Source organism: Talpa occidentalis, unplaced genomic scaffold (genome assembly GCF_014898055.3).
Source record: "Talpa occidentalis isolate TD23 unplaced genomic scaffold, MPIMG_talOcc4v2.1 talOcc4.15, whole genome shotgun sequence".
Classification (NCBI taxonomy): Eukaryota; Metazoa; Chordata; class Mammalia; order Eulipotyphla; family Talpidae; genus Talpa; species Talpa occidentalis.
The window spans coordinates 31,784,684-31,811,025 of record NW_023601543.1 but is presented as its reverse complement, the minus strand read 5'-3'; the positions used below and the strand labels follow the sequence as shown (position 1 = coordinate 31,811,025).

At 41.6% G+C, this 26,342-nt stretch overlaps 1 pseudogene; it reads left to right on the top strand.

Annotated features, from left to right (window-relative positions):
* The window catches only part of LOC119245567 (splicing factor 3A subunit 2-like), a 37,851-nt pseudogene extending 17,654 nt beyond the window's left edge, over positions 1-20,197 (top strand).
* Positions 20,198-26,342: the final 6,145 nt, after the last annotated feature.

The following is a 26,342-nucleotide window of genomic DNA, read 5'->3' as shown; positions in this document are numbered from 1 at the left end:
GAACAACATAAATAACAGATCAGTATTATTCGTGATTGCAATTTGGCATCTAAAATGTAAATAAATAAATCAGCTGATGAATAATAAACCAATGTATCTATGACTGCATGTATATTTCAATAGGCATCAATAAATGAATGCCAAGTACAGGTCAAATGATAGTAGTGGTTACCTCTGGGGAGTGGCATGGGGGAATATAGGTCAGGAAAGAGACTGACTTTGTCCAGCTGTGAGACATTTTAAAATGCACGTAAATTATTTATATTTAAAATTTACTATGTAACAGTACATATGGAACTTGTTCTGATAAGCAATAAGGGGACTAAGAGTAAAAATGATACTCAATATGCACTTAAAATACATTTGACTAACTCTTTGTTCTAATTTGTTCTACTAAAATTAACATAGGAATGATAACGAACTCCATATGGTTTATGATTTAAACATGCAAAAAATAAAGTTACGTTCAGTGGGAGACAGCTAAAATTTAAATAAATTTGATGTATGTATTCACTAAGGGAAACTCTTATGCCCTGAGTGAGTAAGAATAGTATTTCTTAAACAACACCAACTAAGGGCCTCCCTAGTGGCGCAAGCGATAAGACACAACCTATGAAGCAATCCGCAGCCACTGCAGCATGAGTTTGATTCTCAGCCAGCCAGGGAGCAACCCACATGGCGCAGCAGACCTTTGCTGATTCACCCGCTGTTCCCCTCAGCAGTGTACTTCAGTCAATCTGCCTGTTCTGTTCCCCACTCTGTCTCTGGTGAATCCTCTCACCCCCCCCCCCACCTCTGGCCTGTACCCCAGCTCTTGAATGCATAAATAAATAAATCTTTGAAAAAAAAAAAAGAACACCAACTGATCAGGAACTGTGGCTGGGTAAGATTGGAATAGGAATAGTGTCATAAGTTCACATGAGCCTCCTTTCATGAATAGAATAGGGAAATGCGGCTATAAGACTGAGTGCCCTCTATCTTCCCTATAGGGCCTATAGACTGGTCTGACCTTCATGAAGCATCAGTTGCACTCCCCAACACTCTTTACCTGATACAATACATCACTGGGGTGAAGGAATCAGGAAGTCTCACAAGCCAGTCCGAGGTCAATCACATGTCCTCATCACTGCTGTCACCACCCCAAAGTCAAGTCTTAAGAACAACAAGGACACATTCTTGTCAACCCTATCCACAACAGAAACTCTAGCCAGTCTGTTCCTTATGTCTGCTTTGCTCTGTTCACACAAAAACCTTTTTTTATTTGTATCTTCAGAGTCCAACACTTTCTTGACTGCCAAAAACTAGGGCAGTGACTCCTGTTTAAAGTTCTCCAGTGCTGTCCCAGAGATTGGAAGGTAAAATAGTAACTCCTGACCATGGACCAGAGGGCCCATTGTGCTGTGATTCCTGCATTCCTCACTGTCCTTATCTTGGGCCTCTCCTCCCTCGCATTCACTCTACCACACTGGTTTTACTCCATTCCAAATGGGCCAAGTTCTTATCTACTCCAGGACCTTTGCACATGCTACTTCTTTTGCCTGGGAGTCTCCTTCACCCTTGTTCTGTCCTTATAGTTCAGGATACCTTATAAATGTAATTTCTGTACTTCCTTACCATCTAAATTAGGTTAGTAATATTGTTCTCTTTCATAGGATGCTGGGCTCTGGCCCATGAAAGCCACTTGAGCAACAGTGCTTGACAAAAAGGAGACATGAAATTAAAGCAGATGGCATAGTACCTGAAATATAGTTGGTACTTAATCCAGGTATCATACCGTCACTGCAGCTTCCTGGTACAATTCTTTTGGGTAGCTGAGGAGAGGAGAAAGGATATGACTCACCCAAAGATCTGTCAGTTGTGAAAACTCAGGCACTGAGATTCAGGCAGCACTTCTGACTCTTGATCCTGCATCCACACCCGCAGATCCAGGGGCCTGGGGCATCAAATCAAGAAGAGGGGATTTTACATAAACGATAAGGGATGATTTAATATTATTAAATTTTGGCCCTAGATGTTTGCCCTGCCTTGATTATAGGCTTCTCTGATTAAAAAAAAGTTGCTTCTGGAAATATCCCTAAATCTAGATAATCTTCATTCTTTATGTAATGGTAACACTTTCTCCTGAGGCTCACAAGACCTCAACTGACCTTAGTTCAACGTATGAAGGTGACATATTAGACAAGGCCTACTCTAGACGTCTTGGAAAAAGTCTACATGAACATTTGTGGGGAAACCAATCTCACAATTCCCTGGATTAGTATATGTGGTATCTTAATTTTTTTCTTTTATAATAAAAGTTTATATTTTGTAAATCAAATGTAACATTTATTGTCTTCATTGAAAATATGTGACATAATGATGCTTACATACATTTAGTCTAAAACTTTGTGGACTGGCTTTATTATCATTATTTTGTATGCCAAGGAAATAGCAAAGCTTCCCTGCTAATTGCACTGTTCTTATTATAAGCTCATCAGTTTTTTCACTTTAGAAAATTGCCATTAAAAATTAACCACAGTCATTTTAAGCCTCTGTCTTCTGCTCCAATTCTGACATAAATTCCAATGTGTGTTTTTTTCCACACCACTAAGCAATTTTCTAATATTAGCTGGGTGTCCTACAATTCAACTCAATTATTCTACTATCTACCTGGAGATAACCGTGAACATATTGTAAAATGTTCTGGGAACAACACTTTCCTTGGTCTGGCAGATAAGAGCTAGAAGTCATCTGTAAAAACTGAAAGTCTGTGAAACAGCTCTGCAAAATCTGCTGCCTGAGGGAAAAGTTAGCCTTTTAACCCCCATTAATGACCCAGAATAAAGAATATATAAACAGTGTGTACCCAGCTTTTTCATCTCCCTAGTGCATTCTTAGTAAGGAAAAGATTAAACCCTAACATTTGCCTTCCTCTGTGGATAGATAGGGTAAACATCTTTAGTTCAAAATAATAGAACCAGAGCTCTCCCTCCTCTTCCCCCCCCCATGAATAATTACATTTTTAATGTCAATAATTCACTGCACCTACCTATGTAAACTGAACTCAAACTTGTGATTGTTGGAACAGTTCTCACAGAGTAAAATCTGTTGCACTGCTTCTCAGGTTTAAATCCTCAATTTGATTATCAAATAAGCTCTCTGTCTGTCACTGACATTTTTATTCAAGTTAACATAGCATTGTACAGGGAGAAAAACAATTTTCCCTCAACCCTCCTGAGTTCTTACCTGAGATATCCTTCTAATAAGTGATTAACAGGAGAAAAACAAATAGACATTTAGTAACATGCTTCCATTCTGTATACATGGGAGAAACCCGGAAAAACTGAGTAACTCACTAAAAAGACCCAAGCCATCTTCTTAAATAATATCTTCAGGGGCTTCTCTGGTGGCACAGGGGTTAAAGTCTCACTGCTATCAAGCTATGGCCAGCCAGTGCAGCACGAGTTCGCTCTTTGCCCAGGGAGCTAATATAGCGCAGCAGACCCCTCCTGTCTCTCCCGCTGCTCCCCTCAGCAGTGTATTTCAGTACATCTGCCTGTTCTGCTCCCCACTCTGTCTCAGATGTATCCTCTTACCTGCCGCACCTCTGACCTACACCCCGGTTCCTGTATGCATAAACAAATAAAAATAAATCTTAAAAAAATATCTTCAGCTAAAAACAAAGACATTAGGGTGAAGGGATGGGGAAGACCAACTATGGGGGGTTACCAAGAAACGCATAGTTGTGCAGAGGCAGTCCCTTCTCCATTGATGACTTCCTAGACATTTGGTCTTCCTCCACTTCCTGGTCCAGAGAAGGGGACACCCTTACAAATGGGGATCTTCCCTCCTACATGTAAATAGGTCTTACAAAAAGCATAACTTCTTGGGTTTCGGAGTTTTTCCTACATCTCAGCTGTAAAAATAAATAAATAAACAAACAAACAAACAAACAAGCAAATAAATAATACAGCCTAAAATAACCCATATGGCAAATAGAGACATTTGGGGGTGGCAAATTTTGTTCCCCTACAGCATCCGACCACATAGGTTAAGGGCTCTGTCCAAAAAAGACCACGAGACTTCACCTCCCTCACTTCAGAGGCCAACAAGCCCTGTACCATTAATTTGTAACAGGGTAAATCCCCAGGGAAAGGGGAGGTCCCAGGTCCCCTGCCCCACTCTAAGGAAGGGTGGCCTTGAGCAGGGGGCAGAAAGCTGAGACAAGACTGGAAGGAGAACAGAAGGAGATCAAGAAGGAGACCTGGAGGAGGGACATGGGGCACATAAAAAAGACATCTATCGGGCCTCCCCAGTGGTGCAGCGGTTGAGCCCTGGGTTGCGAAGCTGCCTGCAGCCTCTGCAGCGCCGGTTCGATCCCCGGCTGCTCCCCGGCCACCGGAGGAGGGTCCCACATGGTGCTCAGCTCTCCTGCTGCCCGCTGCTCCCCTCAGCAGTGTACTTCGGTCCTTCTGCCTGTTCTGCTCCCCGCTCTGGCTCTGGTAGATTCTCTCACACTCCTGCGCTTCTGACTGTACCCAGTGCTTGTGTAAATAAATAAAAATAAATCTTTAAAAAAAAAAAACAAAACATCTATCTCCCAGAGTTTAGGAGATTCCAAGAATTTTAAGGGTTCAGTGCCAAGGAAAGACACAAAGGCCAAATATGTATTTGTTATTATAAATCACAATTTTATATCTACAAGTAGTTATCGCTTTATTCTTTTTTTAAAAAGATTTATTTATTTATACATACAAGAATGGGGGTCAGGCAAGAGTTTGGGGGCAGGGAGAGGACTCACCAAAGACAGAGTGGGGAACAGAACAGGCAGATTGACCGAAGTACACTGTTGAGGGGAGCAGCGGGCGAGTCAGGAGAGGTCTGCTGCACCATGTGGGTCACCTCCCTGGCTGGGGATGGAACTTTTGCTGGAGTGGCTGCGGCGAGCTTCATAGGTTGCGTCTTAACCCCTTGCCCCAGGAGGGAGGCCCCGTTATTGCTTTATTCTGATGCTTGCATGAAGACTGAAATCAGTTACCAGCCAGCGTTCACATCTTTAAGAAGGGAAGACTGCCATGAAAATGGATGTCAACACAAAGACAGGATGACTAATTTGGCTATTAAAGGAAACAGTGACATCTTTTAAGATTCTTTTATGACTTACAAAGACAGTAAAGGGATGAGTAGCCAGCACCAATGGGTTGCTCATGTCCCTTGCATTGAGAAGAGCAGAAGGGGCCTGATAACTGCAACACGGATGATGGGACACCTTTTCTGAGAGGTCAAAACTGTCTGCAGCTAAAGTTTTACAGTCTGCAGCTGTAGGAGAGGCAGAAAGACTAACACCTCATCAGAATCCAGGTGGGAAGAAGAAGCTCTCCTGATCACACCTTACTAGAGAGGGGCCCCTGGGAAATGGTGTGGGACCTACTATTTTGAAAGATTCATGCTCTCATGCTCGAGGAAGATCAAAAGCCATCATTCTTTTTTTTTTTTAAAGATTTATTTATTTGTGCATACAAGAACTGGGGTAAAGACCAGAGGTGTGGGAGGTGAGAGGATTCACCTGAGACAGAGTGGGGAACAGAACAGGCAGACTGACAAATACACTGCTGAGGGGAGCAGTGGGTGAGACAGGAGAGGTCTGCTTCACCATGTGGGTTGCTCCCTGGCCGGCCGGGGATCGAACTTGTGCTGCAGAGGCTGTGGATTGCTTCATAGTGTGGTGCATAACCCCTTGTGCTACCAGGGAGGCCCCAAAAGCCATCATTCTAAGACTTAGATGAGCAGTGGTTCAAGTCTTACATGATCAGTGTGGATAAATGCAAAGTTAATAGGGTGCTGGAAAGGATTTGTTTTCCTGAAAAAGGATTATGATAGGCATTATAGCCTATTCACACTTGCAAGAATGCATTGTGAATACCAGCTTCTGAAGTCATTGAAGTCAGTGATACAATTTGGAGAGGATCTGGGTTCGGTGAGCAGAGTCCTTGGGTTATGTCTGAGAAGTTTCACCAGAGCTCCCCTTTCAGCTGCACATGGTAAGTTTCCCCACAATGCAGAAACGTTTAGTTATATCCAAAAGGGCAGATTTATTGGGGGCCTCCCTGGTGGTGCAGGAGTTAAAGACAGTGCTATCAAGCTATGGCCAGCCACTGCAGCAGGAGTTCCATCCCGACAGGCCAGGGAGCTACTCACATGGCGCAGCAGACCTGTCCTGTCTCGCCCACTGGTCCCCTCAGCAGTGTAGTTCAGTCAATTTTCCTGTTCTGCTCCCCACTCTGGGGAATCCTCTCAACCCCCACACCTCTGGCCTACACCCCAGTTCTTGAATGCATAAACAAATCTTTTTTTTTAAAAAAAGGCAGATTTAGTGTATAAGAAAAGGGAAAGGAAAGCACATGTGCACAGACTCAAGCAGGCAGGAGAGCTGCCACTGAAAGGGACAGGTTTGTAAAAAGAAACACCAGCACAGACACAGGTGGGCAGTCTGGGGAGGAGCGCTGTCTGTTGCCAGTGCTGAAATTGTACTGATAAAGTGTTCTTCTGGAGAGGGGTTCATTCCTTTGTGGAATTATTATCTATTGTTAAGTTAATTACTTCTAGGGTGTGACTAGGTTGTATGGAGCAGGATTTCTCCACAATGGCCCTCCATCTCCATATCGGCACCTCTGGTCTGTGCCCCATATACTTTCTGTAGCAGCTTGATACTTGGTATAGCAGTTGGGGCCTAAGGATTTTTCATTTCTATGGCTGGTTAAGCAACCCTACCCTCATCTGCCATTTCTGGTCTTCTGAAACCTCCATCCTATATTTTCAACTCTTAGCTTCCATCATATTGACACTCGAAAGAATACATTTGTGGGTACCAGTTTCTGAAGTCATTGAAGTCAGCAACTTTAAAATCATGTCAATGGACTATGTGATGGTTTCTAGAAGTCTTTTTAGTTGGGAAACAGATGGGTTCATAAGATTACTGAGACAGTCTAGGTAAAAGAAATTTCGAGCCAGTAGAATGAGTGGCCCCCAATCCTATTTGAAAAGGCCTTGTAAATCATGGACTGTCCACCTCCCTGGTGGCGCAAGGGGTTAAGACGCAGCCTGTGAAGCTGTCTGCAGCCTCTGCAGCACGAGTTCGATCCCCAGCCAGCCAGGGAGCAACCCACATGGCACAGCAGACCTTTCCTGACTCGCCCGCTGCTCCCCTCAGCAGTGTTCCTCGTCAGTGTGCCTGTTCTGTTCCCCACTCTGTCTCTGGTGAATCCTCTCACACTCATCCCCCACACCTCTGGTCTGTACCCCAGCTCTTGTATACATAAATAAATAAATCTTTAAAAAAAATCATGGACTGTCTAGCCCTGCCCAATTTGGCTCACTACTGAGGGTGAGGCGCCATGATAGATAAAAAACATTAGATCTGGAGTAATGATTATCTCAATTTCCTAGAGAGAGACAGCTGAGAGCCCTCAGCATGTTTGGATTATAACCCATCTGCGCATGCCCAGGCATAGCCCAAGCTAGAACAGGATGTGACATTGTTCTCCTCTTCCCTGGCTTGTGGACTTACCCTTTAAATATCTCCTCAAATTCCCTTCAGGAAACCAGGTTATATTCTCCTTTCCCAAACTGGCTCGCTCATGCATGAGTCTCTCTAACAAAGCCTTGCCTGACTCAGCTACACCCAGTGTTCCCTGGTGAATTCTTTCCCTAGAGGGTAAAGGGCCCACTTTTTTGGGCTGAAGTCCTGTAACACTACCAACCCAAGATCCAGCAGAACAAGAGGTCATTATATGGGACTGAATGACTTGATGAGGGGTGATTGTAGTCTTTATTTGGAATATTCTGGATGCTGTTTTAATCTTCTATGTTCCAGATATGTAATGTAGTCCTATATCTTACACTACCTATAACCCATAATTTAGCAGATGCTGCATTTGTACATTGAAATGAAACATTTGTAAATGAAATTTTTTTCTCAATGAACACCCCCTCACCCTCCCACACCGATAGAATTTGTGAATTCCAATTGAGTCTTCTTACTTTTCATGGCAATATAATGACTTGTATAAATCCAACAAGAATCTGTCCTTCTTTTTACCAGAAAACTTTGGTTATGAAACATTTAAGCCTTGCCTGAACTGTCATGTTTGAGAATAATGTTCATTTAATCAGATATGACCAGTAAGGTTGACTCTAGGTGGTCCACTGAGGAAACTTGTCTAAATATTTGGCTTACAGGAAGATCACTTGATGGCAAGCCAGGAACCCTGGGAAAGTTTGGTAGCCTTAAGAAGAAAACAATTTGCCCAGCTTATCCATACTACAAGTGAACTCTATTGGAGAGGGTCACTTAGCTTTCTTTCATAGCCTCAGGATAAGCAAATAATAAAAGGCCTATAGGGCCTCCCTGGTGGTGCAAGGGATTATGTCTCAGCATTATGAAGCAACCCGCAGCCACTGCAACAGGTGTTTGATCCCACACCAGGGAGCTGACCCACACGGTGCAGCAGACCTCTCCTGTCTCACCCGCTGCTCCCCTCAGCAGTGTATTTCAGTGGACCTACCTGTTCTGTTCCCCACTCTGTCTCTGGTGAATCCTCTCACCCCCCGCATCTTTGGTCTACACCCCTGCTCTTGTATGCATAAATAAATAAATCTTTGGGGGGAGAAAAGACCTATGAAAGTACAATGTGAAAAACCCACAGCTAATGTGATGTTACAGAGGTATCTCCATTACAGGGAGAGGTACCATGTTCCCTGTCCCTACTTCTATGCAGCCACCTTGGGCTAGCTCCTGGGAACTAGCAAGCAGAACTGAGCAGCCAGGTGAAGCTCTATATTATAAAAGGCAGGTGGGCTCAAGGACGAAAAAAAGGGGATTCCATTTGTTCCTGTCGCTTGACTTGCATTCTTGTATTGCTTGGAAGGAGACATGTGGAGAAGAGACCTGTAGAAACACTAGAAAGAAACAAGTGAGTGAGAGACACGGTGGTGGGGGTGGTGGCAATGGCAGTTGTTACCTTGATTTGTATTTTGATTTTGCTCCTTTCATCCCCGACTTGTCTGGCCCCTTTCCTATGGGTCTTAGAAGATTTGTGGCAAGATTTCAGGCCTCAGTAGCCCCACCTTGGGTCAAACATTTGGTTGGGCATTTACTTATGAGGGGATGGGTAATTTTGGGTGTTTTACTGGCAGGTTTGGGATCCCTGGATGCCCCTCGGTTGCACACTAACAATAATACTCATCTGTATAAGACTAAAAACTATTCTTCTAAGATTAGGAATGAGATGGATTCCCAGTTTGGCCTTTCTATTCAACGTAATACTGGAAGTTCTAGCCAGAGAAATTAGGTATAAAAATAAATAAAAAGGATACAAATTGGAAAAAAAAGAAGTAAAACTACCTCTGCTTGCAGATGATATGATATCATATGTAAACAAACTAAAAATTCCGCAAGAGAACTGCTAGAACTAATAAATTCTACAAAGTTATAGAATACAAAATCAACACACAGTAGCCAGTTGAATTTTTATACACTAACAATGAACAATGATAAAAGGCGATTAAGAAAACAATTCCATTTACAATAGTATCAAAAATAATAATATACTTAGTAATAAACTTATCCAATTAAGCAAAACTACAAAATCAAGTTGCTGAAAAAATTAAAGAGAACCAAAAAAATGGAAAGACATCCTGTGTCATGTATTGGAAAACTCAATATTGTTAAGATGTTAATACTACCCAAAGTGATCCATAGATTCAAAGCAATCCCTATCAAAATTCCTGTAATTTTCTTTTTGTAGAAATGGATACATCCATCCTAAAATTCACATGTAGCCTCAAAGGACCTTGAAGCAACAAAGGTCTTTTTTTTTTTAAACATCAGTTTTGTTTTTTTTAAGATTTATTTATGCATATAAGAACTGGGGTACAGGCCAGAGGTGTGGGGGGTGAGAGGATTCACCAGAGACAGAGTGGGGAGCAGAACAGGCGGATTGACTGAAATACACTGCTGAGGGGAGCAGCGGGCAAGACAGGACAGGTCTGCTGCGCCATGTGTGTCACTTCCCTGGCCTGCCGGGATCGAACTCATGCTGCAGTGGCTGGCAATAGTTTGATAGTGCTGTCTTTAACCCCTGTGCCACCAGGAAGGCCCCAAAACAGTCTTGAGAAAAAGAACACAGTTGGAGGTCTCACACTTTCTGATTTCAAAACTTATTATAAAACTTCAGTAATCAAAACAGTATGGTGCTGGCATAAAGACAGTCCTTTAGACCAGTGAAATAAAATAGACAGTCAAGAAATAAAACCTCACACATATAGTCAATTGATTTTCCACAAGTGTGCCAAGATCACTCAATAGCAAAATAATAGTCTTCAACAAATGGTGTTGGAGAAATTGGTTATTCATATGCAAAAATGTTGCAGTGGGCTTTGTAAGCCAATTATGGGAGATATAGCCTGGGGTTAGGGAAACAAGGCTTATTCAGAAAACCAGTAAGTTGAGGCAATGGGGTGACTCATATCCTCAAGAAGCCATATCAATTATCTGGGTAAAGGACTAGGCTTTTTATACCAGAGTGCAGGGTCAGAGGAGGGGAGATTTCTGTTGGTCAGCACCACTCACTTGTTCCTGTTGCCTTGGAGAGTTGTTTCTCTCTGCTCCTGTGAAACTTGTGGTCATTGTGTTGGTGCTGTCAGGGTGGAATGAATGGCCGGGGTTGTCATGGTTTCATGATGCTTCATATATCTTTCATTCATCAGTAAACAGAAAACAATTCAAAAGGAGTGTGGTTAGTGCTGGGAGGCTTGTTCAAGGCCGTTCTGGGGAAGTTTATAGGTTGGCAATCAGAGACGCATAACTTTGTGTTTTAAAGAGTACAACAACAGGGCCTCCCCAGTGGTGCAGCGGTTGAGCGCTGGGTTGCGAAGCTGCCCACAGCCTCTCAGCGCCGGTTCGATTCCAGGCTGCTCCCCGGCCACGGCCACCGGAGGAGGGCCCCACATGGCGCGCCCTCTCCTGCCGCCTGCTGCTCCCCTCAGCAGTGTACTTCGGTCCTTCTGCCTGCTCTGCTCCCCGCTGTGGTGAATTCTCTCACCCTCCCGTGCTTCTGACTGTACCCAGTGCTTGTATAAATAAATAAATCTTAAAAAAAAAAAAGGAGGGGATTCCTCTTCTAAAAGAAAAATTTAAAAAAAGAAAATATTTGCATATATTTTGATAAGGGGTTAATATCCAGAACACATAAAGAACTCCTACAATTGAAAAACAAAAATACAAACAGCCAGATTAAAAAATGGCCCAACATCTTGCATAGACATTTGTCCGAAGAAGATACACAGATAACCAATAAACACATGAAAAGATATTCAACATCTCTAATCATTAAGGAAGTGCAAACCAAAACCATAACGAGGTACCATTTCATACCTATTACAATGACTTAAAAAAGAATAGCAATAATAAGTATCACGGTGTTGAGGAAATTACTCCATACTCTTCTGGGTTCATCTAGGCTGCTTAATAAACAAACAAGCATCAGACAGATTGATAAGAGAAAAGAGCCAAGAAGAAGTGAAGAAGTGTTACCATCTCCAACCCAAAAGAGTAGGCCCTTTGCCCACTAGGGAAAGAATTCACCAGAGCTCTTGGTGGAGTTGAATTAGACAAAGCTTAAGGAGAGAGAATCGTGCATGAGGGCGTCTTTGTGGGAAATGGGAATGTGCCTGGCTCCTCAAAGGGCGTAGGAAGAGGTATTTAAAGGGTGAGTTCATGAGCTAGGGAGGAGAAGAGCAGCATCATAGTTTGTTCTGGGTTGGGCTATGCCCAGCCGTGCACATACGGGTTACACTCCAACTATGCATGTGGGCTCTCGGCTTTCACCCTCCAGGAAATTGGGAGATAATCATGAGTCAGGATCTAATGCTCTTTATCTGTCGTGGTGCCTCATGGTCAGTGTGGTGGCCGAATTGTTCGGACAGGGCTAGCCAGTCCATGATTTAGACAGCCTGTTCAAGCAGGATTTGGGGATGCTCATCCTACTGGCTCGAAATTTCTTTTACTGAGGCTGTCTTGGAAGTTTGATAGTAACATGTACACCTCCTGCATGCATGGGAGGAGACACAGAGTGGCTTAATAACTTGCCCATGTGGTTATAGACGCCATCTTAAATAGCTTAGCTAAGATTTCTTAGGGGAAGAAAGGTGAATTTCAGTTAAGGCTTCCTAACTGGGAAAGATACGGCAAATACAAGGTACGCGGATTCAGTTCTGCCTTTTCTATTGAAAAGTGATAAGGAGATTGGGTTTTCCTCAGAGACCTAAATACTTACAGACAGAATTTTATAGGCAAATATTAAAAGGAACTTTCACCCAGCCTTTTGAGCCTCTCTCATGAAAGAAATCTCTTGCCAAAATGACATATTTTTGCTCCTCTACACAGGTATTGTCAAGGGTGTGAAGAAATTGTAACCGTGTACCTTGCTGGTACAAAACGGTACAAGTAAACAACAGTATGGCGTTTCCTACAAAAGTTAAACATGCAATTAATATATGAGTCAACAATTCCACTTCTGGTACATATACCCAAAACAATTGAAAACCAGGGCTCAAATAATTTGTCCACCAATATTCATAACAGCATTATCTGCAATATCCAAAAGATGGAAACATCCCACGTGTCCATTGAGGATAAATAAAATGTGGTATATGGTGGTGGACTTGTGGCTAGCGGACTGCGGGGTCCTTGGATTTCTCTGAGAATGAATTCAACAGAGACTCCGGATTTAGGTGCACACAGCAAGTTTATTAAGAGAAAGGAAAAGATGGTTGCACAAACGGGCAGCCTAGAGCTGGCTGCCTGCCTGGAAGCTGGGGTGGGTTTTATTTTTTTTTAAAGATTTATTTATTTATGCATTCAAGAACTGGGGTGTAGGCCAGAGGGCTAAGGGGTGGGAAGCAAGAGGATTCACCAGAGACAGAGTGGGGTGCAGAGCAGGCAGACTGACTGAAATACACTGCTGAGGGTAGCAGTGGGCCAGACAGGAGAGGTCTACTGTGCCACGTAGGGTAGCTCCCTGGCCAGGGATTGAACTCATGCTGCAGTGCCTTGTGATCCCCTGACTCCTCAAAGGGAAAGTGCTGTTTTTAACCCCTGCACCACCAGGGAGGACCCGGGGTTGGTTTTATATGCACTTTTAGTAGAATTTTCGACCAGGAGCTTGGGTTTTTAATTTTTTTTTCTTTGCTCTTTTTCACTATTTTTTTTCTTCAGCACTTTTTCAGTCAAACAGTGTCAGCTGCTTGTCTTGTTCGCTATCTCCTCCCTGTCCCCTCTGTGGTTTTGTGAACCTAGCAGCTCCCTCTCCTATTGCTAGGCCCCCATCAGTATATACATACACTAAAAATTATTCTGCCTGAAAAGGAATAAAATTCTGAAAGATGCTACAACATGGGTGAATCTTGACGACATTATGACAAATAAGCCAGGCACAAAAGTTGTATTGCTGGAGTGGCCTGGTAGGGAAGGGGCTGAATTCTGCCCCTGATATCCTGAGTAACAGGGCTGCTGGGAAGGGGGCAGAGCTGAGCAACCATTTTGTGAACCTTTAAAAAGGAGCAATGCATGTGGGCTTGCTCTCTCATTTTTTTTTTTTTTCATCAGAGCTGCTGTGAAAGGCAGCCGCTCCACTGGGCAGTGGGCTTTCAACTCCCCTCTCACCCCTGGGTGGGGAGGAGTGAGCCCCACGTCAGCAGTGGCAGGCCTCTGTGGCTGCAACTCCACCTTGTGCCTTTGGTCTATAACTAGACCTTCTTCTTCTCCCTCTGCTCTGCCAGTCTCATCCTTCTACCTTGTTGGTTAAAATAGTTTTTTTTTTTTTAAAAGATTTATTTATTTATGCACACAAGAACTGGGGTATAGGCCAGAGGTGCAGAGGGTGAGAGGATTCACCAGAGCCAGAGTGGGGAACAGAACAGGCAGACTGACTGAAATACACTGCTGAGGGGAACAGCGGGCAAGACAGGAGAGGTCTCTTGTGCCATGTGGTTTGCTGCAGTGGCTGCGGATAGCTTCATAGTGCTGTGCTCAACCCCTTGCGCCACCAGGGAGGCTCTAACATACATTGTTTATTACCCCCTCTTGCTGCGCCAAAGGTTGTTTGGGTTGTATTTGTAGTGGAAGGGTGGCGAGGCCCAGAACCCTTGAGAGAGGTTCTGATCTGGTGATAGTTTTTAGACCCTTTGTCTGGTAGCAAGATGAGTCCGCTTGTATAAAGTACTTGGAGTGGTCAAATTCACAGAGACATAGAGGAGGGGTTAGCAGGGACCAGGGAAGGGAGGCTGGAAGGTTATTGTTTAATGGGTACAATTTGGGAGAATGAAAAATGTTTGTAGATGGATAGTGGTGATGGTTTTACAACAATGTGAATGTGCTTAATGCTATGAAGGGCATACACACAAAAATGGATAAAATGGTAATTTAATTTTACAGATATTCCACCACAATAAAAAAGTTAATGTGAAAATTATGAAAACTTTCAGCAAAAGTAACTAAAGGACCATACAGTGAATTTGCATTCTTGCCACAACTGTATAAACAAAACAAAAATCTAATGAGTTCAGTCAAGTTATATAATCAAGAGTAATTTTTCTTTGAGAGTATTATTAAAAATGACGAGAATAGGGCCTCCCCAGTGGCACAGCGGTTGAGCGCTGGGCTGCGAAGCTGCCCGCAGCCTCTGCAGCGCCGGTTCGGATCCCCGGCCACCAGCGAGGGTCCCACATGGCACGCAGACCTCTCCTGCCGCCTGCTGCTCCCCTCAGCAGTGTACTTCCATCCTTCTGCCTGTTCTGTTCCCAGCTCTGGCTCTGGTGAATTCTCTCACCCTCCCGTGCTTCTAACTGTACCCAGTGCTTGTATAAATAAATAATCTTTTTTTTAAAAAATGAGGAGAATATAAGGGAAATTGTTCTTCAAATGAAAATTATGTGTTCAACCTTCTGGGTTATTTGATAACCCAGCTGTTTTTTAACTGAAAGTCTTAGGTAATTTAGAGCAATGGAAATAATTCCTATCTAGAAATATGTAAATGAATTATGCTTGCAAGAAAGAGACAGGATGGCCATTCTCTCCTGCACAAAAATCACTTAAAAAGAGACTAAATATTTTCAGTTAATTTGATTTCACCGTGAACAATATCTGAAGCAGTTTTAGTCTCAGAGTACTGACCAGGTTTAACTATTATAGTATTTAAAGTTTTTTATGTGTATTATATCAGTCAATATTTACTATATTAATATAATTAACTAATGAAATTTATTGATTTAATTAATATATTTATAAAATAGTTAATATGGTTTTCATTCATATGAAACTTACAGTAAATATCTATATCATATAAACCTTAATTGCAAATTTATACGAAAAACACATTTCCTGAAGTTGTAAGATTAACATCTTTTAAAAATTGAAAATCTCTGTAATATCTGTCCCCAAATAAGTCTTATATCTGTTTCTTAATCTATTGTGATTATGGTATATAATGAGTCTCTGGAAAATTTTGCCATACCTTTGTGAGAATGCGAGAGGGAAAAGGTAAGTAACGTTCCCTTTCTGAACCCCGTGAAAGGTTGAGCAAGAAAAAAATATATAAACAAAAGAACTGACTCTTTCGTAAAGTGGTATAATGAAACATTATTGAGCAAAATTTACTATTTGTTTTGAACAAATTGGACCACAGATATATTAAAATAAAATCGATATTATGTTTATTGTAAAAAAGCCGTTTCAGAATTATTATTTCAGAAAATAAAGTAGATCAAACTTCCCCAGAGTACAGTTGTTAATATGGAAAGTGAAGTGGCTCTAAAAAGAGCCTTTGGTTTGCGGGGGTCAGGTGGCTCCGGGGTTCACTGGCAGTGAGTGTATCTTATGTCCGCCTTGGTGGCCTCGCTCACAGCCTGTTTGCCCACGGCCATCTGGATCTCTCTGGATGTGATGCCTTGGGGTGGTGATCGGTAATGTGTTCACTCATGTTATTAGGAAAACAATTCGCTGTGCACATGACATGGAATGAAACACCGATATTAAAATGAACCTGTTTCAGAACCTTGTAGGCATAGGTGGAATAAACTATCTCGGGGCATCTTTTTCACATCTTCCCCTCTCTGTTCTGGAAGTAGCTTTTCTAAAGCTATCTTAGTAAAAGCAGATTGAGAAGAATGTCAGCCATGACGGACATACAGTTCAAATAACCCAACCAGAGAGAATTGTGGTTGGGGACACAGCAGAGTCTATTTATATGCCGCTATATTCAAATGAGGTCTGACACACTCTCAAATCCGATTGGATAAAATGTGAAGGAAGCCCTGTCAATAAACCATGATGTTAAATGTGATTGGATGGTTCCAATTAGAACCAATTAGAAGGTAAGAACCAATTAGAAGGCATGGAAATACTGAACACAAACAGAAACCGGTATATTTATAAAATGTAAAATATCCTTAAACATTAACCAAAATTAAGTCTCTCCCTTACCATACATAAGTGCAAGTGTAATTGTTGAATAAATATGAGCATTGTTGACTGAAAAAAAAAACACTAAATTGCATAAATAAGTGACCTACGAAAAAAAAGTGAATAATATATGTAATATTGATTTAAAGGATATCTCTTTCAAATATCTATGACACAATTGAAAATATTGGCAAACTGTGTGATGTGTGGAAAGTATAAGTTAACAGAATTTAAACCCAACTCTCCTCCCCACAAAAAGATTTAAGGGCTAAGTGAATAGAGGAAATTGAGGTCATCAATGAGCTAGTCCCTTGGCTAATAATATGTTTATTTTGTGGTGTAATACTAGTCTCATCATCATAAAAGTCAGGATTCATAAACTTGATCCCTTTCATCAAGACTATTATTATCATTACCTGCTATAAGAAAATCATATAAAAGGACACAAACAAGGATTTTAGTGCAAAAATGACCTAGAAAAAATACATGAAGTCAACCACAAATAAATTTCCACATGATTGACTTAAACATCTGAAATAAAGTCTTGTGAAAGCAAGGGCTCTTTTCAGAGCTGTATATGTTCAGAAAAAGAGCTATGGACATGTCCAGGAATAAAAGCATTTAACTTAATTTATATCATGCTAATTGTTGCTGCTTTAAAATGCCAGTATTTGTCATAATGCTGTACAAGTGTTTTACCAAAGTGATTCTAGCACACTGGACTTTTTCATATTGTTTCAGAAGGCATTGAAATGTATCAAACCCATTAAAGCAGTTGTATGTTTTGACTGTTTCACACTTTCAAATTCAGAAAGTAAGCAGAAGAATGCAGGGATAATGGAGAAGGACAAGATAAAGTTGGCTTGATTTCAAAGCCAGAAACAATTAGTACATCTGATTTTTAACCTGATGGGTGAAAGAGGAACAAAGGAATCAAGTGAACAATCATGCTCTAGTGCTGTTTTACGAAAAAGACTGAATAAAGGGAATAAAGACTGAATAAAGGCATTAATTACTATAAATAACATAAGCATGAATCCAGGAGAAAAGAGTATTAATAGAATAAAAATACTACAAACTTTCAAAAAATTCCTTTTAATATTTAGCAGAAGCAAACAAAAAACATAGTAAATAAATCCAAAATCTTAAGAAATAATAAATATCTTTATTCAAGTTCCTGAAATTAGTATTCTATTTCATTCAGATTTGTTTGCTTTTATTCTTTTACAGTCTATAATCAATCTTTTTTTTTTAAAAGAAACTATAATGAACTGCAACTATATATCATTGTTACTAAAGAAGAGTGCAGTGAAAGCGTTACATTCCCTGCGCTCACTGGGTCAGAGTAGGAACCACCTGCCTCTTATATCTTAAGTGAACCACAGAATTTGATCTAGAGAAATAAAATGACTCCCACACCATCATTTTCCTCAAGACACGTGAATAATGAGTTTTTTCACCTTCAACGTGAATGAGTTATTTTATTTTTTCACCATCGAGCACACATGCCTGACAAAATCCCATTACATTAACATGGCAGGATGAAAACCCTACCCCCGGGAGGGGTCAATAATAGTGGGTTGATCCTGATTCCTGATCCTTCAGCACCACCTCCTCTTTGCTCATAGCCTATAATTGTACTCAGCCCCATATAGACAGCACGAAGCCCCATCCTGGGGGAGAACGATTTGAGAGCCTTGCCTCCAGTCTCCTTCCAGGTGACCTCACATTAATCGGGCTCTTCTCAAAAGCTGGTCGCATGGGTTTACACTTCTGTGCCATCACATAGTAGGCCCACCTTGGGCAACAGTATTTGCTCCTACGATATACTAATTGTGCCTGCTGGTCTGATACACAAGGATATAATGTGAGACGTCATTTGAAGAAATCTAATCCCCTAGGATATTTTTTTGTTGTGCTTTGGATATTTTGCATTTCATAAGTTCAGAAATCAAGTAGGAGCATTGTTAATACAATATAAAAAATGTCCCATAATTGGGCGGTGGAGTGAGCTCTGGGAAATCTCAGAAAGAAAGGGAAAGATGGGATTTGATGTCAAAAACTGGAAGATGAAATGAGTCCATGTTAGATTATTCACTTCAGTAGGTGTCTAAGGCAAAAGGGTAAGCAATCCTGATCTAAAGGTGTGGTTTGGGCCTCCCCTGGTGGCACAGGCGGTTGAGCACAGCGTGGGTTTGATCCCAGCAGGCGGGCGAGGGTCCCACATGGCGTGGCAGACCTCTCCTGTCTCGCCCGCTGCTCTCCTCAGCAGTGTATTTCAGTCAGTCCGCCTGTTCTGTTCCCCTCTCTGTCTCTGGTGAATTCTCTCACCCTCCCGCTAATCTGGCCTGTACCCCATTCTTGTGTAAATAAATAAATAAAAATCTTAAAAAAAAAAAAAAAAGATGTGGTTTACTGAAAAGGCTAACTAAGGGAAGGGCTTTCAAATTATTTTTAAAAAAGATTTGTTTATTTATGCATACAAGAACTGGGGTACAGGCCAGAAGTGCAGGGGTGGGTGAGAGGATTCACCAGAGACAGAGCGGGGACAAGAACAGGAGGATCTATTGAAATACACTGCTTAGAGGAGCAGCGGGTGAGACAGGAGAGGTCTGCTGCTCCATGTGATTCACCTCCTTGGTCAGGGATAGAACTCCTGCTGCAGTGGCTGCTGATAGCTTCATAGTGCTGCGACTTAACCCTTTGCGCCACCAGAGAGGGCCTAAAATTATTTTTAACCATTCAAACTTTTCTCAGCATTAATCCTGTTACGGAAATCATTTAAAAATATGAGGACTCGGGCCTCCCCTGGTGGCACAGGCGGTTGGTTGAGCGCCGTGCTGTGAAGCTGTCCGCAGCCTCTGCAGCGCCAGTTCAATCCCGGCCGGCCAGCGAGGGTCCCACATGGTACCGCAGACCTCGCCTGTCGCGCTTGCTGCTCCCTTCAGTAGTGTGTTTCTTCAGTCTGCCTGCTCTGCTCCCCGCTCTGTCTCCGGTGAATCCTCTCACCCTCCCGCGCATCTGGCCTGTACCCCGGTTCTTGTATAAATAAATAAATCTTTTTTTTTTTTTTTTAAGATTTATTTATTTATTTATACAAGCACTGGGTACAGTCAGAAGCGCGGGAGGGTGAGAGAATTCACCAGAGCCAGAGCAGGGAGCAGAGCAGGCAGAAGGACCGAAGTACACTGCTGAGGGGAGCAGCGGGCGGCAGAAGAGGTCTGCGCGCCATGTGGGACCCTTCTCCGGTGGCCGGGAGCAGCCGGGGATCGAACCGGCGCTGCTGCAGAAGCTGCGGGCAGCTTCGCAACCCAGCGCTCAACGACTGCGCCACCGGGGAGGCCCTAAATAAATAAATCTTAAAAATATATATATGAGGACTCGAACACAGTACTGAAAGGATTACATGGAAAGGTTCGCGAAACAATACCTGTCCTTGCTAGGAGAAACTGAAATTACTATTCTAAGTGTTCAGAGTAATCTTATTTTGTTCCCCAGACCCGAACTGCAGTCTTTTCTCTTCGAAACGGTTCAACTTCAGGATTTGCAAGTGGGCAGAGTGAGGTGATGGACCCGACCAATCAGAGCAGCCCAAGCGCCACCGGTTCAGCCAATGAGGGACCAGGAGTTCCTGAGCGGCAGACTTTGGCCCAAAAAGAGAGCTGTTGTTCCAGGCTGAAGCTGGGATGTTCAGCTTAAAATGAAGGGGGAAGGGGCTGTAATTCATTGCCAACTAAGATTATTAACACTCTCTGGGCCCTATTGTACATCTTCTAGCTATCCGAATGCTTTTTTTTCTTTAGGGGTGGGGGTGGGGGGAACACCATCTATCTCACCCCCTGACAAAGGAAAACCCACCACTTTATCTTGATAGGATGAGAACCCAGGTCCAGCCACAAGGGCCTATAAAATGGGACTGGTTTTGTTTCCTGATCCACCCTCCTCCTCTTTGGTGTGTCACTCCTGGATGAAAGGAAAGTGAGTGTGGGGTTGAGCGGGGAGGAAGCTGGGGAAAGTGGCCATTCTTCCTATGAGGGGCTTCAGAAACAAACCTGGGGTCATTGGTGAACATTTGCAGAGTATGAGAGCACTGCATTTCTTGCAGGCAGGTCATCAATCTGGACCTTTCCATCCTGCCTAGCGTCAATCTGGGGTTTGTGACGTGGCCAGTGACATTCCTCACTGCCTCTGTTTTTGCCTCCAGATTCTTCTGAACTCCTGAAAGCTGTCCAAATGTAACTGAATCTTCCTTCGAAGTCTTCCTACACGGAGGAATGAACAACTGTAGCTTTTGGGGGTTGACGTTAGGCAGGGACCATATAACTCCAGTGGAAATCCCCACTGGGGATCTTTTTAAAGAACATATAGGATGTATAATTATTGCTCTTGTTAAAATAATTGGCGTGCCATAGTGAATTCTTTCCATTCAAAAGACTGAGAGTCCTTTCCCATATGAGAACTTCCTGAGAGGTGAATGTCCTTACCCAAGTCACATAGCTAATCCATTAGCTGACATAGAAGCCAATCCATTAGCTGACACTGAAGGCAGGCGATCTCCTGAATCTCATTCTAGTGTCTACCCCGTCAGACATGGCGTTAGCCTTTAAATATTTGAATCTATGAAAGGCTCATATAAACTGGACTTCTCTGCATTAATCTGCTTGACAGGAAATACTTCAAAATAAAAGCTAATGCATTGTTAGTTTGCTTGACCTACCTCCATGGATAATTAATTCAAATTAAAATGCATAAGCTCATTTTTCCCTTAACAAACCCCAACAGCTGGGATGTGAGACATCAGGTTGCATTCGAGGGGCTGTTCCTGCTCCTCCCTCCCTTTGCCCCTTGAATTCTTTCTTGTGTTATTAAATCTGTCTCCATTTGTGAGTCCATGGGTAGTAGAAGGGAAGGAGAAGGATTGCAATGGATGTGACAGTGTTATATTTGTGATATTTATTCCATGTTGTTCTTTGTAGCTGTGGTTGTTCATTTTCGTTTCTGAAATGAACACCATTTTTCTGCTGACACTTTTTTCCATTGATTCATTTGCATTGCTTTAAATTTTATGCTTATTATCAGTCTTGTCCATGTCATTTGGTGACACAAGGACTGAAACATACCAAGAGTACATCTGATAAGTCGGAGTGAATGTTTTGCCTTAGAAGCTGTTGATAGTTTTCCAAAGTGGTTGTATCAATTTATAATTCCACCCAGAGTATGTGTGTTCCAGTTACTCTTCATCTTTGCCAGCATTTGATATTGTCAGTCTTTTGACTATAATCCATTCTCCCATTACACAGATTGGCAAACCACCTGGGTCTAAAAGGTTAAATACATTTTTGAAGTGCCAAGTCTGAATTCTAGACTCTTCCCACTATGCCAGCCTATTAAATTTTACACTGTGGGCATCCAGCACTCAAGAATTAATTTAAAAAATACATGGAATGATTTTTTTTATGTTTACAATATATGAAAAAAAAGTTAATCCTCCAAATGAATGGAAAGGTACCTGTAGTCTGATAAGCATCTGTATTAGTACTTACTCAACACCTTATATTTATTTTTGCATAGATGAATTGGGGTGCGGTGGGTGAGAGGAGTCACCAGAGACAGAGTGAGGAGCAGAATAGGCTGCTTTACTGAAATACATTAAGGGGAGCAGCGGGCTAGACAGGAGAGGTCTGTTAGTACCCTGGCCAGGGATTGATCTCAGGCCATAATGGTGATAGTGCTGAAACTTAACCCCTAGGACAGCAGGGAGGCCCTCAGCATCTTATATTAATGATGATGGTTGTGGTGGTGGTACAAATTTAGTTATTCCTTTTGGCCTAAGATATAGGCTGCCGATATTTTTCTGTAAAGGACAAGATAGAAAAAATTTTATGCTTTGCAGACTATCCCTTTACAGTTTCCTTTACCCCTAATATCATTATATACTATTTACATGTGTTCTGCATAAACCTATAGATAGATTGTTCTATTGCTGCATAACAAATTACTCTAAAACTTAGCTGCCTGAAACAATCATTTCTATTTAAGAAATGTTCAGTTTGTTTACAGTCTTGTTTAGGTTCTTGTTTACAGTCTCATGATGCTGAGGTTATACATCATCTGGGACAGCAATAATCTTAAAGTTGGATTGGGATGGACATGCAAGAGGACTTAATTCAAATGGCTGGCAGTTACTGCTGTAACCAATTAGAACTTGAAGAGGTCAACCAGAGAGGGTACAAATGGCCTTTAGAGCATGGTGGCCTTGTAACTGACAGAATTGGTACATGAAGGTTACTTCCTCCAGAGTGAGCATCTCAAAAGCACCAGGCAGATTCTTCATGGTGTTTTCTGACCTAACCTCAAAAGTCACACAAGGTGATTTCCACTGTACTCTCTTTGATGGACTATGATGGTGGACTATGCTTTGATGCTTTGGTGTGGGTGTAATGTGATAACAACACCCAAAGGAGGAGTATACCTGTAAAACACAATGTAAACCAAAGTTACCTCAGTAAAAACACATGCATACATACATAAAAAGTAAATCAGTGGGGCCTCCCTGGTGGCACAAGGGATTAAGTCTCAGCACTATGCAGCTCTCCGCAGGCACTGTAGCATGAGTTTGATCCCCAGCCAGGGGGCTAACCCACATGGCACAGCAGACCTCTCCTGTATGCCCACTGCTTCCCTCAGCAGTGTATTTCAGTCATTCCATCTGTTCTGCTCCCCATTCTGTCTCTGGTGAATCCTCTTACCCCTGCCCCCTCCCCTGGGCCTATACCCCACCTCTTGTATGCATAAATAAATAAAATACATCTTTAAATCAATCAATGAGTCAGTCAATAAATACATCAGTCATAAGTCCGCTCAGATTCAAGAGGAAGAGACATAGCTCATATTCCTCAATTAAAAGAGTTCAAAGTCACATGTGGAATGGGATGTCATCTTTGACAATTAAATCTGTCCTCCAGGTAAAGAAACAGATACGATCTGCATATAGATAATTTGTTGGAGTAATGTTGCTAATGGTGAAGGTATGGAATATTTATATTATATTATTTATTAATAGTGAAAGTATGGAATATTTCCAATGTTACCCAATGGGAGCCTGATTAAATAAAATGTGGTAAATCAAAAGAGTAGAATAATAGGCAACATCATATTTGCCATACCTGTTATTAGCTGTCTAATTGATTATATCCCTCCTAGTGGGTATGAGTAGTAGCTCACTGTGATTTTGATTTTTATTTCCTTGATGATAAATGATATTGAACATCATGCTTACTGACAATTTGCTTATTCTCTTTGTAAAAATATCTGTTCAGATCCTTTGTCCGTTTTAAAGTTGGATTATTTGGGGTTTCTTAAAACTGAGTTTCAGGAGTTCTTTATACTTTTTAGATATATGAAACTATATTAGCTATATCACTTTCAAACAGTTATCAAATATGTCACTTTCAAAATTTTCTCCCATTCTGTGGATTGTCTTTTTGCTTTCTTGATGTTGTCTTGTGAATCACAAAAGTTTTACAGTTACATTACAAAAGTTTGAGCTTTTGGTGTCATATCTGAGAAAACATGAAGAATTCACCTATTTTTTTCCCTAAGAGTTAAATAACTTAACCCTTAGATTTATTTAGTCCTCATTTTAATTTTTATTTTTAAAAAGATTTATTTATTTATGCATACAAGAACTGGGGTGTAGGCCAGAGGTGTGTGTGGGATGGTGGTGAGAGGATTCACCAGGGACAGAGTGGGGAGCAGAGCAGGCAGATCTACTGAGATACACTGCTGAGGGGAGCAGAGGGCCAGACAGGAGAGGTCTGCTGTGCCATGAGGGTTAGCTCCCTGACTGAGAATCAAACTGGAGCTGCAGTGGCTGTGAATAGCTTCATTGGCTGCTAATAGCTTCTTTGGCTGCTGATAGCTTCAAAGTACTGAGACTTAACCCCTTGCGCCACCAGGGAGGCCCCTTGATGTTATTTTAAAGGGAAACATTTTCTTACTCCCCTCTTCAAATTGTTCATTGCTACCATAAAGAAATAAAGTTGATTTTTGTGTATCAATCTTGTATTCAGAATTCATGTGTTAGTTCTTATAGTACTTTAGTGGACTCCTTGGGATTTTCTGTATACAAGATCACGTCATCTATAAATAGAAATAGCTTTATTTCTTTCCTTAAAATTTGGATGCCTTTTGTTTCATTTTTCTATTCTGAAAAAAATTTGAGCGTATGTCAATAAGAAATTAAGGCTCTTCATTTTTGTTCAACTATTTAATTATACAAATGATTTCTCTAATAACCTATTTTTTTTACTACTGATCAGAAATATTTCCTTATTATATACTATAACCTTTTAAACTTGGGCCTGTTAGTGGGCTCTCTGTTTTACACTTCTTACTACGCTTATTCCAGTGCTACACTGAGTTAAGATTGTAACTTTATCATTCTGCTTCCTTGAAGTGTGATTTCCTCCATTAGGTGTAATGAAGTCCACATGGGATAAGCTAGCACTGTGTCCCGCACATAGTGATATTCCCTAGAGGGCGATACCACATCCTGTGGCTGTCCTTTGTGTCCCACCACCCACAGTAATTTGAAATAATGGATAACTGATAAGTATTTGTACTGTATATTGAGCACCTAGTATAAAGGATTAAATATTTTTCTAAACCAAACATCCAAAGAGAACCAGGGTAAAAAATGTACTAAGAAGATTATGTAACTAAATCTGTACTGATGGACAATTGTTATGTTCCAGTTTTTTTTCCATTATAAACTAAGTTAATAGGATCACTATTGTAGCCCCAGTGACAGCAAAGAATAAATGCATAGTAAGTAATTGTTATGGGGATTTTTCAAACATAAAACATAAGATTATATTTCACAGCTTTATTATCTCAGTAGGTAAATAATAAAGGTGGAAATTATGTGCCAGAAAATCAAATATCCTTATTTTTTTCTTACGTGTAACAATTACAAAGTTGCCTTTCAGAAAATTTTTACTAATAAACTCAACACGAACAGGTAAGAGAGCATGCGTCCGCAACTCTCCAACAAACCTGATACACATTTTTATGTAATCAAATCTATCAACGTTTTTCTTCATTGCTCATCTTTTTGTTATATTTTTAAAGGCCTTCCACACAAAAAAGCTTATGTGGAAACGGAGGCTGCTTGTTCAGAACTTGTTCTAACAAGGGAGTCAGCCACCATCACTGGCGCTTGGCAGAGACCTACAGGCAGGCAGGGAAGTAGGCGAGCTCTGTAGTGAGAAAAGGAGTCTTCAGGTATTCTCCAGAAGGCTGGAAGCAGGCTAATTAGAAGCCGGGTATTTTATGTGATTGGTTAAGGGAGCGCATTTGGCTTCGTCTGGGTGGGGAGAAGCAAAAGATAAGGAGACTGGCAGTCATCGATCAAGTCCTGCAGATTGCTGCAGAGCCCGTGGTTTACTGGGCTGCCTGCTGCAGAGGTTACGGGTCACAGTTCTATTGTCACAAACGATGTGGTGGTCGTGGTCCGTTGTGTAGTTAGTCGGTTAAAAAAAACTAATCGTTCTTTAATTCTGCCTCAAGCATCATTTCATTTTCGGATCTAACTAGTTCATTCTGTAGAAAACTGAGGTGTGCGCATGTCAGGGAAAATGAACAATTTCATTTCGGGGGAAACATTTTCCCAATTGTTTTGTAAAGTGCCATAGTCTCCTCTTTGCACAGTATTAAAGGGCACATTTACACGGTTTTATTGGGTGGGTCTGCTTTCTTTCAATGGAATTTAAGAGCTACGTCGTCGAGACTCCTCCCCCAGACCGCCCCACCCAATTTTTTAAAAGCCCAGTGGTTTTATTAA